The following is a 21855-nucleotide window of genomic DNA, read 5'->3' as shown; positions in this document are numbered from 1 at the left end:
CTCTGTCCTATAGGGTAGCTATGAGTCGGAATCGACTTGACGGCAGTGGGTTTGGTTTTTTTGGTTTTCCACTCCATCTCGAGCAACTCATGGCAATACTTCTCCTAACCACATAAAGTATTTCTCCTGAGAGGATTTCTGATTAATATTATTGTTTTCCTTATCTTGTTACATTTTCTGCCATGTTTTAGTAGCTCAGTGATGTTTTAATGTGGCTTTTAGATTGGCAGCTGCCCCACGGGACAGTTTTGTCCAACTTTAACCAGGGAGTCTTTGTTCCTAAGCACATGAGGGTCCTCATCCTACTTAGTCTTCATCCATCACGGTGGAACTAGAAAGGGACAGTAAAGTTCCCCCAATTCTGCAGATGACCACTCCAAAGTATTGTTCTATTACTATTATTGGGACACTTTTATACCTGGAGGTAGATGCTCTTTGAGCAAATAAAGTTGAGAGTTGTAGGTGATGATGTAAAAAGGTTAAGCCTTCTCATCATCTCCCTAAATGACCTCAGCATGTATATTAGTCTGGGTCCCAGTAGGAAGCAGATGACGCTCAAATGTGATGATTGGGAAGAGTTTAATGAAAGGAATGTTTACAAGAGTGAAGGCAGGATTGAGGGAAACCAATGGGGGCTACTGAAATCCTCTTGTGCTAGCAACAGCAGGGACGTGTCAGTACTTCTATAACCTCTAGACCCGATGGGCAAGAGCAGGGAGAAGTTACAGGAGCCTGGAGAAGTTCACCTAACAGGTGCTGTGGCATTTGGTAGAGGAATACAGCCAGTGTCAAACCATGACCTGCGGTGGAAGCAACCTCTTTTTTCCTCCTGCCTTCTGATCTACTGCTGGTGACTCTCATTGGCCAAACTCAACCAGAAACCAGAAAGCAAAGTAGCTTCTTTGACGCAGTCCATTGAAGTCACCCTCTTGGGCCACAGAGCAGGGTATAGAACAGATCTAGATGGGGCAAATGGAAAAAATCCAGTACAATATTTAGTGCAATCAATGATGACGACGTTAAATGAAATTGGCTCAATCTGCTCACATTTATGTTACACATAATGTCTACTCTGAGTCTAACTGAATTATGGGTAGCTGTTTATAACTGGATCTCAGGTGTACACAGCATTAGGAACCTTGATTAAAGTCATTCCTCTTTTCTACATATATTACAGATGTATTTCATAAAATTTTTGAATTTGTATTTTAAGAACTTTATTTTTATACCTTGTATACAAGTTTCTAAAATGAATCATTACCACTTCAAAAACACTAAAGTGTATTCACTAAAGGCTGTAATTAATTTTAGACGACTCAGAGTCTTTGAAATGCTTTGTTGAAAGGCCAAAATTTCTGACATTTTCTGGATGAATATTTACCCAACAGGCAAGACAGGGATGTTATTATGGATTGATAGCTATCCATGTAGTGTGACTTACCTACATCAGGAAAATGCCTCCCCACTGGGCCCTAAGATGTTATAGCAAAGAATTAGAAATTCATTTTTATTCTTAGAGGTTTTTTTCTTTTGTGAAAATTAAATGCCATCCCCTGGGAGTTAGAGTATTTAATTATTCCTTCATTAAACACTGTTACTGTCTATTACCATTTTGTTAGACATTGGGGTAACAAACATGAACAAGACAGTTCTTGTTCTCAAAGTACTTACAATCTAATGAAGCCTGGACAAATTAGTCAAGGGTTTCACAATTGGTTAATACATGCAGTAGAATAGGTATGTACAAGATACTATGGGGAGCATCTAATTCTTTCTTGGAGGATGGAGGGAAGTAAAAGATCTTGATGAGGATCAAGCAAGACTCTTCTTAGTTGAAATAATATCTGAATTGAAGGTCGATGGGAGTGCACCAGGTGGAAAAAGTAGAAGAGAGTGAAAAAAGTAGACTTTGCAGGAAGAATGAGTCCTTCCTCACTTGATCCCAGAAGATATGAAGCTAGAAGAGTAATCTGCAGTCAAATGAGGAAGGCCTTGAATATTATTCTAAGGAGTCAATCGAAAGTTAAGTGGAGGAATGACTCTGTATGATTTGACCTTCCGAAAAAATCATCTCAAGGCAGTGCAGAGGATGGAATGAAGGAGGCAAGACCAGAGAATGAGTCAGTTAAGAAGGTCTTGCAATGATTTTAGCAAGAGATGATATAGCATGAACTAATGAGTTGGCAGTGAAAGTAGAGGGGCTAAATGTATTTCAAAAATACTTAGAAGGTTACTGAGCTTGATTTTGTAATCAGTTCACTGTGGTGAAGCCTGGGAGAGGGTATGAATAATTGGGAAAGAAAGATTAGGATGACTCTCCTGTTTTTATCTTGAATGACTGGGTAGATGGAGGAATGCAGGGAGAGGGGCATGTTTGCAAATGAGAATGATTGAGTCTGGTTTTAAATATCTTGAGTTAGAGCCTGGGAGAGAGGTCTGAGGAACATGCCATAGTATGGGTGATAACTAAAGCAGTGGGTCTGGAGGAATTCTCCTCAGAAACTACATAGGGTAAGCAGAGAAGTGGTTTCAAGATGAACGTTTTGGGAAATACCTATATTTGAGAGACATCTGAAAGAAAAAGTGTACACAGTTGAGAGCCAGAGCTAATTGGGGTCATGGAGAGAAGAGTTTTTAAGGGAACAGCAGTCTATGATATCAAGTGATACCAAAAACAAATACACAAACAAAAACAAACTTATTGCCATAGGGTTGATTTTGACTCAGAGCGATCCTATAGGACAGAGTAGAACTGCCCCATAGGGTTTCCAAGGAGCAGCAGGTGGATTCAAACTGCTGACCTTTTGCCTAGCAGCAGGATGCTTAACCAGTGTACCACCAGGGCTCCTCAAATGATGCAGACAGAGATTTACTAATAATAGCTGTATAAAATATTGTATTATTGATACCTGATATGTTTGGCTGCAAGTAACAGAATAAAAGTGGCTTAAGTCATTATAAGTTACTTATTAAGAAGTCTGAGGAAGGTGGTCTGTAGGTGGGCTCTGCGATTCAACACTATCGTGGAGGACCCAGGCTCTTACCATCCTTCTGCTCTGCCACCTTCAGTGTGTCAACAACCTGGAACTCCAAGCAACAAGTCCTCACCTTAGAGCATCCCAAGCAGAAATCAAGGTGAGTGGAAACAATAAGGCTTTCTCCTTGAGTGCCTCATTTCTGTCAAACAGGATTATCTCTTCCAGGGGTCCCCATTAGACTTCTCCTATGTCTCATTGACCAAGGCTCATTCCCACTCCTAGACCAATTGCTGGCCAAGTGAAACAGCTTGCTTTAAATTAATCACATCTCATCCCCTAGGGCTAAAATAGGAGTCGATAGCAAGAAGAATGGGAAAATGGCAATTTCCAATGTCTCTCTGCTACAGGAATCTAATAAGAATAGGACTGAGGAGTGTCCATTGGATTTGGCAGTGAGGAGCTTGTTGGTGGCCTCAATGAGTGCAATTTCAATGGGGGCTGAGTAAGGACTGGCGCTGGAGCCATATTACAATGGGTTGAGGAAAGTGTAGAAATAGAACAGACTACTCTTTTCAACTGAATGTGAATATATTTACCAATCCTTTCCAGAAAACAAATTTTGATGAATGGAGAGATGGAATAGGTTAACTGGGAGGTCAGGGAAAGAGAAACAAAAAAAGGAGTTGGAACATGGAACACCAACTCTGCCCAATTCATCGTTTGAACAAGGACCTCTTTTCGGCAAGGAGAATGATTTTCCCCAAATTTCTCCAAATTTGAATTTCTTTTTGTTGCTAGGCTAAGCAGCAGAGTGTAATTCTTAGAAGTCTGAGTCAGCAACGAGGGAGGTTGTTTTGAACTCTGACTAGAACCTTACTATTCCACAGCTGTGTACAATTGGGGAAAAATGTGATTAAAAGGTTTCTGCAAAGCACTTAAATTAGCTAGGAGGAGATTCAGTTTTGAACCCCTTCCAGGATTTTAGTAGAGAAATTATACATTTCATTTAAAAAACAAGGGTAAGGGGACATAAATCTAATTGAATAAGAGCAGAGATTTTCTTCTAAAGCCAGGCATTGTATTTTTTCTATTGTCCTTAAAAATAGAGTAGTTCTTCCGTGCTTGTATCAGCCTAAAATGCATCTTTTCCTCTGTTGGTCCGTCACTGAGCAGGGTGAGGGATAGCCTGCTCTTGGTATCAATCATCCTGAGAACAGACATACTGAGCTCATCTTTTTGGTCCATGAGTTGTCTGTTATAAAGTTTTGTCACCAGAGTCTTAGCTTTTGGGCTTAAGAAAGAAAATGTAAAGCAGTAGGAGAAAGATTATGGCTCATAGATAACTTTATCTGGCAGGGTCAGCAGAAGACAAAGGATGACCCCTTTCCCCGGCTGCACAGCGCTATCTCCAAACATGCATTTTAGTAAAAGAGTCTTCAATACAAAGAGGTTCAGTACACAGTACAGGGTGATTCAGTCTGATTCTATCTGGCTGGAGCCTTTCTGAGCTGCTCTAACCAATTTGGAAAGAGAATTCACTCTGGGTTTTAACAATTTAGAAACATAAAGTACCAGAGATGAAAGAACCTAAGCAATTATCTGATGAATATAAGAAAACAGAGACTCGGTTAGTTCTGTGAAGGTACAGCCCAGCAACAGAATGTGAGTTCCCTCACTTCAGTTCAGCATTTGCTCTACTTTACCTCGTAGCCTCACTTACACAACCCCTTATTTGATTAACAATAAATTCTAAGAAAATATTAATATCTAAATCATTATCAAGTTCTCTTTAATTTTTAGATGCTTCAGATAGCTTGAAATAGATGTTGATTTTGCAGCTCTTGTTCTAGACAGTGACAAACAATTGGTTCAGAAAAGCTTTATACATGTGGAATTGATAAAGGAAGGTTAAACTGCTATTTATTTAATATCCAATACAGTGAATTTTTTTTTTTTAAATAAAATTGAAAGCTAAAGAGTGTTTCATGTAGTTACTGTAATTGTACTTCTCTACAATAACGGGTCAAAAGCTAGGCATTGTATCAGTCAGGATTCTTAGCTGCAAGTAACAGATATGAAACTGGCTAATAAGCAGAAAATGGAATTTCAGGAAAGGGTATTGGGTAGTTTCTAAACTCAGAGAAGGCAGGAATCAAGTCTAGAGGATACACAGCCAAGAACAACGCTGAAAATCATGCCATGGAACTAGTTCTATGAGCACTGCACTGCCATGGTGCTGGCTGGCAGGCATTGCAGATGGCATCCCCAGCATCGGACCTTGAAAGTTGCAGCTTTCCCTGCTGACTCTGGAAATCAGATGTCACCGCCACCATCCATTGCCATCCTGCCACCATCCTTTGGCAGGAAGGATTTGGTTTGGTTTGGTCCCCTCTTTGCAGTTCTACTTTTCAATTTAAAGTCTGGGGCAAGTACACGTGATTGGCAGAATCTACATGTGCCGCAAAAGAGTCTGGGAAAGTAGGTATCCATTGTGTTCTGTTTGTATAGTAGGAGGTTAGCTCTTCCTCCTAAGGTGGGTGGTTCAGATGCTGGGCAGTCAAAAAGAAGGAAAAATGTTAACTATAGCTTTATTTTATTACTTTTACCATTATTTATTGTTTTGTGTGAGCAATATTCATTAACAAAATTAAAAAAAAAGACATATAGTAAAAAAAGAAGCTGTCTTCTCTCCTCTCCCCTAGCCATACACTTTCCACCCCTTGTTTGATGGACTGTTTACCTTCACCAATATCTACCTCCCTTCCCTGGAGGAGGATTATACTCCCCAGCCTTTGAAGTGAGGTGTGGCCGTGTGATTGGCATAGGTCAACGAAATGTAAGTAGAAGTGAAGTGTCACTCTGAGTAGAAGTTTTAAGAGCCAGTTATGTTCGGCCCCATTTTCTTTCCTTCTAAAAAAAAAAAATTTTTTTTTTATATCATGTTTACTGGCAGTGTTCAAGCTGGTGTCAGCCATTTGCCCCATTCAGGTTTGCTCTCTACCCTTTCCATGATATTCTGTGCTCCAGGAGGCTACCTTTTATGGACCATACCAACAGACTCCCTTGCCCTCTTGCTTCTAGATGTGAGGCAGAAAATGGGGCTTGGGTAGGTGGGTGGGAGAACAGCTCAGATGTCTTAGCATTCACAAACCTTATGTCTGAGAACTGTTTCAGATTTGGAAATAGTTACATGTATTGGCAAAGAACTTTTCTCTCTTTAAGTAAACACCAATGACTCATTCCTAACTTTAATGAGAAAAATGAGAAGGGAAGTGTGAGCCCCAGCATTGGCAGGAAAATTCACGTACATTATCTTTCTCCTTTCAGCAATCAAGACTGTGGTGAATTGTACAGATCTAGGCCTCTTCTTGTTCACAGAGCAGAGAAAATTGATGCTGCTGAACCAGGGATAGATTTTGTTTAACATAGAAAGGGGCAGGGAGAAGATTAGCAGAAATCCTATAGCTTTTTTTTTTTAGGCCTCTTCTTGTTCACAGAGCAGAGAAAATTGATGCTGCTGAACCAGGGATAGATTTTGTTTAACATAGAAAGGGGCAGGGAGAAGATTAGCAGAAATCCTATAGCTTTTATAGGTAGAGGTAACCAGAACTAACCAAGTACTCCCTTGGATCAGGTGATGGATTTTAGTTATTTGCACCATGTCTTATGGGCAGTCACCGACCTTCTGAAACCATTAGTCAGTGATCATCACAAGCCTACCATTTGTTAAATTGATTTAATCTTATGCTGCTTAAAAGATAGTGGATCCAAAACAGTATTCTTGAAACTCTTTGGGTAAAATTCCATAGCTTCCTACATACTTTGCTACTATTAGTAAGAAAGCTTTTAGATAGACCAGCCAATACGTTTTTCCTTTTTGTGTAAAGCTCTTAACTCCTTCCTTACTCCTTGCATTTTACTTTGTGCTGTTGATTATCTCAGTCCCAGGATATTGATTGGTATCAAAAACTTCTGGTGAAAGCTGCTTAGGATCTTTTGAGTGTCTGGTCATCTTCCAAATATATGTACAGGCACACACACACAAAAGGAAAAAGATTTTTCAGAAACAATCCCACATTACATTACATGTTTCCCTGCTCTTAAAAGCAATAATACAAAACAATTACCACTCGAATTTAGTGCAAGACAACGTCAGTTGGCTGTAAATACTTCAGAACGCTACAATATTCTGGAGTTCCTAGATGGTACAAACAGTTAATGCTCTTGGCTGCTCAACAAAAGGTTAGAAGTTTGAGTCAACCCAGAGGTGCCTCTGAAGAAAAGCCTGGCAATCTATTTCAGAAAAATGAGTCATCAAAATCTTTATGGAACACAATTATACTCTGACACACGTGGAGTTGCCATGAATTAGGATCAACTCAATGGCAAGTGGAAAAATACATATATTCTATCATATTTTCAGAAGGTAACATTGTATTTTTACAGAAATTTCTCTCCAGAAGCATCAAAACTTTATGTTTGCTCTTATTGTTTGTTATCAGAGGCCTTTCTTCGGCTCTTCCTTCCTTTCCTCCACCACCTATTCCTTCAGCAAAGATAATGAGGTGCAGGCGGAAGGGAAGAGCTGGTGGATAAGTCAGGAAAGGAAGTAAATCAGTAGGTCCCAGCATTCATCAGTCACATGACCTAACATTTGGATCCTGCAGCTATGATGAACTTCGTAAGACACAAGAAAGTAGAAATCTTTAAGTCTTCTCCAGCTCTGTCTTAGTCTTCTGGCACCACTATAACAGAAATACCACAAGTGGATGGCTTTAATAAACAGAAATTTATTCTCACACAGTGTAGTAGGCTAGAAGTCTGAATTCAGGATGCCAGCTCCCAGGGAAGGCTTTCTCTCTGTCAGCTCTGGGAGAAGGTCCCTGTCATCAATCTTCCCCTGGTCTGGGAGATTTTCAGTGCAGGGGCCCCAGGTCCAAAGGATGCACTCCACTCCCAGCACTTTTTTCTTAGTGGTATGCGGTCCCTCTCCTCCCTGCTTGCTTCTCTCTTTTATACCTTGAAAGATTAACTCAAAACACTACCTAATCCTGTTGATTGCATCCGGCCTCATTAATATAACTGCCTCTAATCCTGCCTCATCAACATCACAGAGGTTAGGATTCACAACACCTAGGATAAATACATCAGATCTCAAAATGGAGGACCACACAATACCAAGAATCATCACGTAGCCAAGTCGACACACATTTTTGGGGGACATAATTCAATCCATAACAAGGTCTATGATTCTATGAACCCCATGAAGTCTATAAACCAGTATGTTACTCTCTTCATATGAGAAAACGCCAGGGTGGTAGAAAATGCTGCTTCACTCAAGGTTTAAGGCTATCCTTCAGTGGGGGATTATTTTATTTCTGCTTGTTAAACACTGGGATTTAATTTAACTCTTACCTTCTGATTGCCTCTAGTGAATTTAATAAACGTAATCTGTAAGGCAGACCTACAGAAAGGCAGATGTGTAGCATGAGAATGGAGTTGAAGGCAGAATCCTAGGGAGCCCCAGTCCCTTTAAGGAGCCAGCACATGAAGGGGGGTGGTGTTGAGAAGAAAGGATCAGTGGGAAAGAAGGAGCCCAAGAGGGGATGTTTCCAAGGTGAAGTGTCAGAGACTGTAGGGAAGCCAAATAAAATAAGGACAAAAGGGTGTCAGCAATAATAAGGCTCTCAGGATTGTCTGTAATTTCAGAAGATGATGAAAAGGTGGTTAAAGTGGGTAGAGGAGACAGGGGGAAGTGAGGAGGTAGAGAAACCTGTTGAAGATCACTCAAGAAGCTTAGATGTGAACAAGAGGAAAGAGATGGAGTAGTAGCTAGAGGAGGATGTAGTGTTTTTTGTTTTGTTATTGTTGTTTCTCAAGAGTGGAGAGATTAAAGAATGTTTAAATGCTTGTTTGGGTTAACTATTGTTACATAACAAATGACCTCAAAATTTAGTGGCTTATAACAATCATTTTATTTTGCCCCATGATTATATGAGTCAGAAAGTCTAGAAGGGTTGAGCTGGGTAGCTTGTCTCTGATCTGCATGGTGTCGGCAGCAGTGGTTGGGAATTGGGGGCCCACTTTTAAGATGGGTGTATGGTGACTGGGTGCTCCTTGGCATCTCTTTCTCCATGTGGTATCTCAGCCTTCAGGACCTCTTGGTGTGGGCTGGGCTTCTCACAGCGTGGTAAACCTATTACCATAGAATCCATTCTGACTCATGGCAACCTGGTGTGTGTCAGAGTAGAATCACTTCATAGGATCTCCTTGGTTGTAATCTTTATAGAAGCAGATTGCCAGGGCTTTCTTCCATGGTACCACTGGGTGGGTTTGAATCACCAATCTTTAGGCTTGCAGCGGAATGCAAACTGTTTGCCCAGAGACGTCACAGCAGAGTAGTCTCATGATAATCACACTCCTTGCATAGCAACTCATTTTCAAATGTGATTATCCCAAAAGATCTAGATAGAAGCAGCAAGTTTTCTTCGACCTAAAGTTTGAGGTCACAGAACCTCACTTCTAGTGCTTTTTATCGGTCAAGCAAGTTAGTAAGACCAGCACAGATTCAAGAGGAGGGATGGAATAGACACTACCTCTTGATAGGGGGGATGGCATGAGTACACAGAAAGGGAAGGGCTCGATGGCAGCCACCTTGGAGACAAGAGGAAGGGGAAGGTTTAAAGTTACTGAAAAGAGAGTCAGCTATCTAGGTGGCAGGAGTGAGTGAAACTTTTGAGATTTGAAACCAAAATGAGAGGAATGAAAAGTCTTTGAGAAGAGAAGGGAACGTCTTTTATGACACTACAATCCTCTACAAACCACAAATTCGACTGTATCTGAACTACTACGAAGTCATAGATTTGCACCTACTTCTTTCAAGTACTTGGCACTCTGTGATAGAGACTTCAGGCACTTAGGGGAGTACTCTGCCAAGCCAAAAGGTACTGTGAAGGTTCACAGATAAATACACTAAATGATACGTTGATCTCAATTCTCCCATCGATGGTTAAAGAGGGCTCGTGCTGGCTTTACCCAGCTACCTTTAAAAGTGATCAGCTGTAATACTTCTAATAAAACCATTGTTCTATCTCTTTGAGAGGAATTATAGTATATGGACCCTGGAGTGAAGTAAACTAAACTTCTCCATCTGCTAGCTACGTGATCTTGGGGCAAATTACTTAACCTCCTTGAACACCAGTTTTTCTATTTGTAAAATGGAGACCAATAATAGTACCTAACTCAAAGAGATAATTCATGTAAAGTGGCACTGAGGTTAGGTATTTTTATTATTAAAGCTATATGTCTTCAAATGAGCTCCACAGTTTCATCTTTGAGTAGCAAGCACAAATTTAGATCATTAACATCCAAAAGCATTTGCTGGACAATTATTGTGACTCACTCTCCACAAATGGTGCACTTCATGTAGCAGTGGAATTATACCTTGTGTGCTACAAAAGCTTTACTAGCTTCCCAAGGACTAGTTTATAAGGAGAAAGTATCCTGGGTACTTAAATAAGATAATAAAGTTCACTGAATCTTGAGGGGTAAGACAGGAACTTTGAGTATCTGTCTAGTTTGCTACTAACTAAACCATCCGGACACGTGAGGCTCTGCCTTTGTGCAGACAGGTCATGGGTCTTTCCAACTCCGTCTCCTGCTTCCTTTTCTCCCAGGCATCTCCCTCCTCCCTGGACCTAGTTAGGCTCCTGGAGCCTAGTGCAGCCTGGGTTACAGCCCTGAATTTCCTCTTACCTTTTGGAGCAAAGTTGGAACAATGGTGCTTACCAATCTTTTTCCTTATTTTAAAATTAACTATGACAAGAGAGCACTGTGACTAGCATTTTATAAAGTCAATAAAAGAAAATCTTCTTTGGACCAGTTTCAAGAATTTGGGACATTGTGTATGTGAGCAACGATGCGAAACTGACTTGATCTCTTTGTTGTGGCTGCCAAATACCCACGGCTGGTTGTAACCACTGTTTTGGTTCCTCGACCTCCCCCTTTGCGCTTCATAATATTCAGTTTTCTGGAGCTAAGCTTACACAGGGCACTCTGAGGCCTCCCATGGCCCTCCAAGTCCAGACTAAAGATAACCTGACTTCAAAGCATCACCCACTGCCAGCTCTCTTCTCCTGCCCTTGCCATGGATGCACAGGGGGCTTTGGGGGGACCCTGATTGTCTTTCCTTCAACCTGTGCCCAACAAAGTTCTCTTACTTCCACACATGCTAGGGAGGCTTTCCTGATCAATGGTTCCATTTTACTGCTCTTCATTCACCTGAAGATTTCTTGACCCTCTTTCTTCTAGTTAATTTACTCTCATAATGACTGAGTTTCTATGTATCTTAGCTTTTTTTTTTTCTCTCACTGAAAAAAAAATGTAGAAAGCCTGATTATAGCTCTTAATCCAAAGTGATTCTGCTCACACTACCAGAAAACAGGTGTGAAAGGATGGCGGTGGCAGTGGTACAGGAGGGGAAGGTGGCTGAGGGTATAGTAGCAGTCACAAGGTCTGCAGTCAGCATGCTGATGATAGATCCGTCTGTCTCTGGGTCAGAAGTGCCTTGTAGATCAGGTCCAGGGATGTTTTTCTGCTTAAAAAATGAGTATTATTATTGTACACAATACATGATAACTTATAGAGGTCAAAATAAGAGAAAAAAAAGTTATATTTGATCAATCATTCTAACAAATGAACTGTTTTGCCTTAATTAGGGTTCCCTCAAAGTCACAGTGGTTCCCAACCTTTTTTTTTTGAAACTATTACCCTCCCCAAGGAGACTTTTTTAGGCATTTTTTTATCCTAATTGCCTCACCATGATTTTTTAATACCACAGATATACTTTTTATCTATTCATGTACTCTATATACATCCGTGGTTCATACATAAACCAAATTAGTTTCTTTGTCTCCTAGGTGTCAATTTTGAGGCTGTATTGCCCCTGTTAAGAACACAAGCCTAAGAACCAGAACAAGATGAGAATTCCAGTGGAAGTAGTTTACTTAGGAGATGAAGGAAACATTGCTGGTGGAGTGGGAGAGTGAGACAGGAAAGGGAAGGAAGCCAATACAGGGTGATTATAGCAAGTAGCCACTGTGGGCAACTGAAGTTTAATCTAACTGGGGTACTCTAGGAACCAGGGTAGAATACCCACCTCTGGGATATCTTAACCAAGTGACGAGGTTGCTGAAGTAAATACCCAGCAACTCTTATCAGTCATTAATCGAGGATTTCTCCCAGAAGGATATTAATTCTCTGATAATTTTGTCTCGCATTTGTTTGGGCACAACAGACTATAGAGAACAGAGAAAACCCTCAGGCAATGTTCATGGGTGCTGGCAGCAGTCTTAGGTGCTTGCTCAAGGTACATAAAACGTTACATGCTGGGGGACATGAGGGACACCAACATTTGCTACATTATTTTTTTGTTTCCTTCTAGAGCATGTTCCCATGATACCCAACTTTTACATAGTTGTAATCACAGTGGAAGTATAATTTTGTTCTGTGGTGTTTCACTTAAAGCCTTTTTTTTTTAGGTTGATAAAGTTCTCACAATTATAACTTTCAAAGGCTGTGTGAGCTGTATAATTTCTGCTCATATGCATGGACCATAATTTCCATAATCATTCCCCTACTGTTGAACATTTAGTGTCTTTCCATTCTTTTTCCTGCTATTATAGATAATGAATTTTGCTAGAAAAACAAAACTAAAAGGTACTACATTAACACGATACAAAGTGTTAGCAGTGGTTGTCTTTAAGTAACAGAATATAGGCATTTTTTGGTTTTATCAATTTTTCTATGATTGCCTTTATAACAGGCAAAAATCGTTTTGTTAAAAAACCAGTGAATAACTGTGATGGTCAATTTTATTTGTTTACTTGGGTAGGCTATAAAACCAAACTCATTGCTGTCAAGTGGATTCCTACTCATAGTGACCCTATAGGACAGAGTAGAACAGCCCCATAGGGTTTCCAAAGCTGTAATCTTTAAGGAAGCAGATTACTACCTCTTTCTACTGTGGAACAGCTAGTGAGTTTGCACTGCTATTCTTTTCGTTAGCAGCTGAGCGCTTAATCACTGTGCCACCAGGGCTACTGGGTAGGCTACAGTATCCAGTTATTCAGTCAAACAGTAATTTAGGTGTCACTGTGAAGGTATTTTGTAGATCTGATTAATGTCTACAACCAGTTGACTTTACGTAAAGATCATCCTCAGTAACCTAGATGGGCCCAACTCAATCCGTTTAAAGGCCTTAAGAGCGGAACTAGGTTTTCCTAAGAAAAATGAAATACCGCCTATGGACTGCAGTCAGCTTCTGCCTAAGTTTCCAGCCTGCCCTTCCTGATGGCCTCCTGTATGGATTTCAGATTTGCCTAGCCAGCCCCAAAATCATGTAAGTCAATCAATTCCTTGTGACAAATCTGTCTCTCTCTCCCTCTAATATATACATACTTTTATGGATCGAATTGTGTCTTCCAAAAATATATGTTGTAAAGCCTAACCCCTATACCTGTGGTTATAACCCCATTTGGGAATGGGTTTTCTTTGTTATATTAATGAGGCATATTAGTGTATGTCTTAAGTCAATTTTTTGAGATATAAAAGAGCAGATTGAGCAAGCAACTAAGCAAGCAAGCGCAGATGGGGGAAGATAGATGCCACGCCACATGAGATCTCCAAGGAACCAAGAAACAGAAGCCGAAAAGAGACCGGGACCTTCCCCCAGAGCCAACGGAGAGAGGAAGCCTTCCCCTAGAGCTGGTGCCCTGAATTTGGACTTCTAGCCTTCTTAACCACAAGAAAATAAAAGTTTTGTTTGTTAAAACAGCACTATATGCACTTTTTTCTACTACTAGTTCTGTTTCTCTAGTGGAAACCTTGACTGATACGATAACCTTTCAAAGAAATTGCAAAGAAAATCTTAAAACGTACAGATTGCTTCCCTTATTTTGTACTTTTTTTCTTAGAACAGTTTCCCAGGATTGAGACTTCTGGATCAAGTGGAATGAACATATTTAACTCATGTGCTCATTCTTTATTTTGAATCCAAACACCTGGTATAGTAAACACAGAACTAAATTAAAGGGTGAGCCAGCTGGGCGTGCACTGAGGTATCAGTCTAAAATGGGTCCTGAAACATCTCTGAAAATGTAAGGAGGTAGAAAAATCACGTTTATCAGGAGCTGTCTCAGGAAGCATCAGGTGTGTGATTAGAAGGAATACTTTGGTAAATTGCATGGGATGGGGCAATGAGAATTCCAAATAGAATTCTCAAAGAAAAAGTGATGGTCTCTAAGCTGCCCTCTAGAATTCCTGTGTCTAGTAATGCAGGGATTTTTTGCTGGGTGGAGAGTGCGAGTTTGAGACCAGAGCAGAACAGTAAGGGGCAACCAAGGAGAGGCAAAGCTCTACCCCTGTGATCAATTTACCTTCATGCATTTCTTGGCCTCCCCTCTAAGGAAATTTAAACAAATATTTTTGAAACATCTGTTGAATGAAGTGCCAAATGAATGAGCTTGGGGTGCCCACTTGTCTAGTCATCATTTACCCTTGAGAGTCCATTATCTAGGTGGGTATCTGGCTGATGCTGTCTTACGTGCTAAATTTAGGTTCTTGTCTGATGTTTGTTCTCTAACCAAAGGATTCCCTTTAATAACTCTTGTAAATTTGGTTTTTACATAGTCCCTTAAATTCTGTTTTTCTGGAAATGTCCTAATTTCACCATTATATTTGAGTGAGAGTTTTGCAGGATATATTACTCTTGGTTGGCAGTTTTTTTTTTTCTTTCAAGATATTATATATGTCATTCCATTGCCTTCTTGCCTGCATGGTTTCTGCTGAGTAATCAGAGTTTAGTCTTATTGTTTCCCTCTTGCATGTGACTTTTGGTTTTTCTTCAGATGTTTTCAGGGTTCTTTCTTTGTCTTTGGTTTTAGTGAGTGTGATTACGATGTGTCTTGGTGTTTTTCTTTTGGGGTCTATCCTGTATGAGGTTCGTTGAGCTTCTTGGATAGTTGGCTTTTCATCTTTCATGATATTAGGGAAGTTTTCTGTCAGCAAATCTTCAATGATTCTATTTTCTCTCCCTGTTCTGGAACTCCAAACATTTTTCTTCATTTTTCTTCATTCTTTTCTCTGATTTTTTCTCAAACAAAATAGACCCAAAGATTTGTCTTCAGTTTTGCTGTGCCTGTCTTCCACTGTTTCACATTTGCTCCTAAAACCTTCTATTGCACTGCTCATTTCTGAAATCTTGCTTATCTTTTGGATTTCTAATTGATGTTTTTGTATAATTTCTGGTTGCTTATTTATCTTGACATTTTGTTCCTATAGTATTTTTCTGATTTCTTCCATTGTTTTGTCTGTCTTTTCCATGATTTTGTCTATTTTTTCCTTATTTTTGTCTGCATTTTCTTTCATTTATTGGAGAGCCCTGAATATTAGAATTCTGAATTCCCTGTCAGGTAGTTCCAGTGCCTTCTCTCCTAGCAGAACGTCATCTGGTATTTTATTTTGGTTGCTTTCTGGAGCCATCCTCTCCTGTTTTTTTAAATATGTTTTGATATTGTCCACTGTTTCTGAGGTATTCAGGAATTATTTTCATCATTTACTGGTTATGCCTGGGGCAGGCCGCCTAGGTGTGTTTTGTTGCTTGCTCACCTGTCGACATGATACTTCTCCCCAACTTGTCTGGGTGGACAGGGCCAGTCACTCAGTTATGCTGTAGAAGGGTGGGTCCAGCAGAGGTGGAGGGGTGGGGATGGGTAGTTTGTGGCATGAACTGGGGGTAATGAGGCAGCACTGAGTGGCAATGCAGGGCGGGGTCCAGGGGACTGCATTGGTACCGCTTAGGGGTGTGGCAGTTGGTGCAGGGTGCAGATAGGCAGGAGGGAAGGGAGACAACGTGATGTGAAGAGCTAAGTGAAAGAAGAGAGAGAAACAAAGGGAAAAAAGTAAAAAAAATAAATAAATAAATAAGAAAAAAGTAAATAAAATGGTGCTGCAGTACAATTCAGTGGATGAGGAGTGGGGCAGGCCCAGTGAAGCTGTGTGCTGGTGGCTCTCTAGCTGAGTAGTGTGGCTTGGCCTGTCCAGAAGTGGCACAGGTGGTGCACAGGGCTTGGTGGGTAGGGGAAAGGAAAGGAAAGAGGAGACAGTGAGAGAAGAAACCAACAATCAAACAAATTAAATAAATAATACAAAAAATAATTAAAAAAAATATGGAGGTAAGGGCATTGGCTGTTGGGGGTGGGATAGAACTGGGGTGGCGGCAAGCTGATGTCTCTCTCACTGGGTGGCACAGCACAGCCCAGAAGGGGTGGAGGCAGCGCAGGGCCTGGATGGGAGGGAGGAGGGGAAAGAAAAAGAAATAAAAATATGGCACTGAGGGAGCTGACCAGTGGGGGCAGTGCAGACTTAGGGAGGCCAAGTGCCAGAGGCTGTCCAGCTGAACGGTGTAGCATAGCCCACCAAGAAGTTGGGGGTGGTACACAGGGCTAGGTAGGTGGGAGAAAGGGGGAAAAAAAAAAAAGGAGAGAGTGAAGAAACAAAAAAGGCCAAAAAAAAAAAAATCAAGAAACAAGCCCACCCCCTCTCAAAAAAAAGAAGAAAGGAAACAAACAAAAAAACCACAGCCTGTCAAGAAGAGGAGGGGATGGCACACTGGGCTAGCTGGGTAAGAGAAAGGAAAGACAGAAGCAACAATGACAACAATAAAAAGCCAAAAAACAACCCAATAAAAACAAACAAATAAAAATACAAACCAAAAACCAACGAACCAAACAAAAAAAATGGTGCTGAAGGGGCCAGCTCGTGGGGGCAGGGCAGACTCCAATGGCAGTGAGCTAGTGTCTCCCTGGCTGAGCAACTGTGGCCTGTTGGCAAGCGGTGGAGGCCTCGTACAGAGAAGAGGGGTAGGGGGGCAGTGAGAAAGTGTGTGTCCCTGGTTACCAGGTGCTCTGTTTCCTGTTGGGAGCTCCGCGAAGTTGCTTTCCTTCTTTGCTGGCTGTAGCTCACAATGATGAATCTGGCCACATTAGCTGGTATGGGACCTCCACTCAGTAGCTCTCCTCATTCTCTGTTCTCTGTCAGTTTCTTATTTCATTCAGTGCTTGAATGAGTTCTTTATTCCTTCATTTGGTACTTAGGGTTCCAGGATTGATGTTTGTATCTGTTTTAGTTGTTCAGGTCTTTGCTGCAGAGAGATGGCATGGTGCTTCTGTCTATAGTGCCATGTTGGCTCCACCTAGATAATCTATTATAGGTCTCCACATGACCTGTATTAAGTTATTAATCACATACAGTGTATCTTTACTGCCTTGGAAAAATAAGGGGTGAATTGCAGGACATTGTGGAGCTTAGAGTAGAGAGAATTGTATACTATTGGGAATAGAAACAGCCCAAATTCCAGAAAGTTCCATAAAAGATGTGGGGGTGTTATTATGAATTGAATTGTGACACTCCAAAATATGTGTTGTAAATCCTAACCCCTTTACCTGTGCACTATAGAGTCCCTATGATTTTGTTTTATATCTGTGAATGTAATACCATTTGGGAGTAGGGTTTTCTTCAGTATGTTAATGAGGTCATATCAGTGTTGAGTGTGTCTTAAGACAATCACTTTTGAGATATAAAAAGAACAGATTAGGCACAGAAGCAAGGAAGCACAGATGGGGGAAGACAGATGCCATGTCACGTGAAGATGGCCAAGGAACCGAGGAACAGAAGCTGAAAAGAGGCAAAGACCTTCCCCCAGAGCCAAGAGAGGGAGAGAAAGCCTTCCCCTAGAGTGGGTGCTCTGAATTTGGACTTCTAGTCTCCTGTAAGAAAATAAATTTCTGTTCTTTAAAACCACCTACTTGTGGTATTTCTGTTATAATGGCACTAAGAATCTGTCAGATTTCAAGAGCTCTTCTTCATTTATTCAAGTAATATATTTTGAGTACCTGGCAATATAATAAATGCTATGGACAAGGGAAACCATCATTGAGATGGATTGACACAATAGCTACAACAGTGGGCTCAAATATATCAAAGATCACAGAGATGGGGCAGGACCAGCCAACGTTTCATTTTGCTCTACATAAAGCCACCACAAGTAGGAGTCAACTAGATGACAATTAGCAACAACAACATGGTATAGAAAAAAGAAAGACTGTCATAGGACCCTCCTCTCAAAGGAGTTTGATGAAAAGACAGGCAGTAATTGTATAATAATTATATACATAATTATTTATTAGTAAGCACAGTGAGAGAAATGCACATGATGCTCTGAGGAAATACAGTAGAATGAATCCACCTAAAGAAGTCAGAAAGGAGCTCTAGTAAATACAGTGGTTAAGCCCTTGACTGCTAATGGAAAGGTTGGCTGTTTGAACTCACCAGCTGCTCCATGAGCGAAAGATGTGACAGTCTGCTTCCATAAAGATTATAGTATTGGAAACACTGTGGCTCTGTGGGAGAAAAAACCTGGCGATCTGCTCCCATAAAGATTACAGCCTGAGAAACCCTATGAGGGGCAATTCTACTCTGTCTTATAGGGTCACTATGAGTCAGAATCAACAGCACAAAACAGTAACAACCCTTGCTAGATTGTTTTAAATTATTTATTGCTTCTATTAATTTGTTTTCAGTGGAATAAACTCTATGACAATCTCTTTAATCAGGAGGAGTCCTAGTTTTGTTTTGTTGAGTCTACTAATATCTGGCAAAGGTGGACAGGGACAGGTTAGAGTATGATAAGATATGCTTTGACATTTCTAGCAAGGCCATCCATCGTTCTACATTTTTAGGGCTCTTGTTTATCTGTATGGAGCCCTGGTGGCATAGTGGTTAAGAACTCAGATGCTAACCAAAAGGTCAGGAGATTGAATTCACCAGCCCTCCCTTGGAAACACAATGGGGCAATTCTACTGTAAACTATAGGGTCCTATGAGTGGGAATCGACTCAATGGCAATGGGGTTAGTTTGTCTGTGGTATACAACTATCATGGGCTGTAAGAGTTCTTAGCTGCAAACAATAGACACTGACTCTGGCTGACTTACGCAGAGAAGAATTCATGAGAAAGCTATCAGGGAACTCAGAGAATCAATTAGAAGCCTAGACAATTAGGTTGTTAGTTGCCATTGAGTCAGGTCCAACTTATGCAGACCTTGTGTATAACAGAGCAAAACATTGAGGTTTCTGGTAGCCCCAAGTGTTCCTTGGCTTGGAACTACAGTACAACTCAGTCATCACCTGGTTGTCTTCCCTCTGTGTCTCTTCTGCTTTTTATAAGGAGACCACTCAGATTGGATTACAATCCACCCTACTCCAGTGTGACTTCTTGTTATCTGGTAACAGCTTTGAAGACCCTATTTGCAAACAAGGTCATGTTCACAGGTTCCAGGGGTTAGACTTCAAATCTTTTTGTGGGACACAATTCAACCCACAACAGTACATAATGTGGTCAGACTTATACTGCCTGACTCATTTGCTTTGAATATGTCATCAGGCAAGATCAACTGTTGGAAGAGGATATCATTTTTGGTCAAGTAGAGGGCCAACAGGGCATGGGAGACCCTCAGTGAGATGGACTAGCCCAACAGCCACAACAGTAGACTCGAACATGCTGGTGATTGTGAGGATGACACAGGACCAGACAATATCTCATTCTGTTGTACATAAGTTTGCCATAAGTTGGAGGTGATGCAATGGCAGCTAACAATAACACTGACAACGCACCCACCCCCTTATTGCCTACACCCAGGACAGATCTCACCCATTGCCCCACCCATTGTATGCCAATTCATGGACCATTACACATGAAGCTATTAATAGACAATGACTCCAGGGAGGAACAAAGAGAGGACAGCAAAAGGAAGGAGGCTTGATTTGTACTGGGTACATATATTACCTAAGGAACCCTGTTGGTGCAAACGGTCAAGTGCTCAGTGGCTAGCTGAAAGCTTGTCAATTTGAACCCACCCAGCTACTCCATGGGAGAAAGACCTGGCAATCTGCTCCCATAAAGATTACAGACAAGGAAGCCCTATGGGACAGTTCAACTCTGTCACATGGGGTCCCTAAGAGTCGGAATTGATTTGACAGCACCCAACAACAACACATATATTACCTATTCAAAAGATTAGTAAAGATAATGGCTTTTTTTACGAGTGTCTTAGCTGTGGCTCTTCATTATGCTGAAGCCCCAGTGTTTGTGAACCAGCAGGTAGGTTGTAAGCCCACGGCTGTGTGGCCCAGTGAGCTGCCTCCAGCTCAGAGCTGGCCAGCTGCCCCAGAAATGAATGCCTCTGGCCATGCTGGGAATCAGGGCAGGAGGGTAATCAGTTCAGTTCACATTCACTGCTACTGTGAGAAAGACAAGAAAAAACATAGTTCGCCCATGATGTGTCCTGTCTCTGCAAGATGGATGCTACTGATTAAAATCAGATTCCTATCCCAACAGCAAATCTTCCACTAATTAGGCACATTAGCTTTGTGCAAGGTTGGGTGTAAAATAACTTTCATTTCACTCTTTTCCAAAGACAGGGCTGATAAGGGCAAGAGGATATGGCCCACATAAGAAGAGCTATTGTCTAGTTCTTCAGGAAGACATTCCCATTGCAAGGCAATGGGATTTTCACAGCTGGGTTCACCCTAAAAAGATGATTTTATAAACAGTGCTCTTGCTTTTTTTTTCTAATTTCAACATCATTAGAAAATATAAGGTTTGCCTAACCCTAACCCAAACCCAAACCCTCAAACAAATAGGCGTAGGAATTCCCAGGCTCACAGAGTGGCAATGACTGCTTCACCCCTGAGATGTTGCTTTGCACTAAGTGCTTCTGACACTAACGTTCATGCTCAGGTGAACACATTACCGAGAGAAGAATGGCTCTGTCAGCCTGCCCTGGCCGTTCAGCACAGTGGGAGCTGCAGCTGCCTCGGGTCTCATTAAGCCTCAGGGACACCCCATCCCACAGACGCACATACGGCTCCTCAGATTCGCACACACTCCTTTACACATCACACACAATCAGCGTCAGAAGGCTGATTTCACGAAGTTTCTAAGGAGAGAAAGAAAACTTTACTGGTTATTGCTATGCCTGAAATATTTGTCTCTCTGGATTCTCTGCCCCTTTTTTTTTCTCTCTCCTTTACCTGAAAATATTCACAGTTGTGAAAAGTGGTCTGTTGGAGAATCAAATGATTTCTACAGAGAGCTATATTTGGGGCCATTTCTTAATCTTTTCCACTGTAGCTGGTTCCTTGGCGTGTCTGTGTTCACATTAGCATTTCTGTCTGGGACTATGAATTACGCTGTCAAAAGGAGTTTCAAACTGGGTTAGTTACCTAGATACCCACAAATATGCTTGCTCTGTTTGTATAAATCTGAAAAACCTCCCTTGTCCTTAGAAAACCAGGCCATTCTGCATATTAGGTAGGGCGCAGCGAATCCATGCTCCCATTGGTGCTCTTGGCCACTAGGGGAACAGTGCCTGGATAAATAACAGTGAAAGGGAGTCCATTCTTGACTGGGTTGTGTATTCCATTCATAAGGATGTGGACTTCTCTGTGGCCAGAGGTGCAGGGCTGAGCATGCCGTTAGACATCCCTAAAGGCAAGCTTCAGGCCATGTCACATCTGCCTGCAATCATAGCAGTCACTATTAAAAATCTCCTCCACATGGTGCACAATATGCCACAAAACAGCTCAGCTATTGAAGCATTGGCCCAAATCAGGAACCAAAGGAGGTGAGGGCAAAACAGGCACTGTAGGGATGATAGAGTCTGCAGCTCCAAGTACTGAGGGTGCTGCCCCGGAGATCTGCGGAGAGATGGGCCAGCCATTCTCCTCTCATCAGGCATCAGGTCAGACTCAAGCGTTTGC

This window comes from Elephas maximus, chromosome 10 (genome assembly GCF_024166365.1).
Source record: "Elephas maximus indicus isolate mEleMax1 chromosome 10, mEleMax1 primary haplotype, whole genome shotgun sequence".
Lineage (NCBI taxonomy): Eukaryota > Metazoa > Chordata > Mammalia > Proboscidea > Elephantidae > Elephas > Elephas maximus.
Note: the sequence above shows the minus strand (reverse complement) of the source record.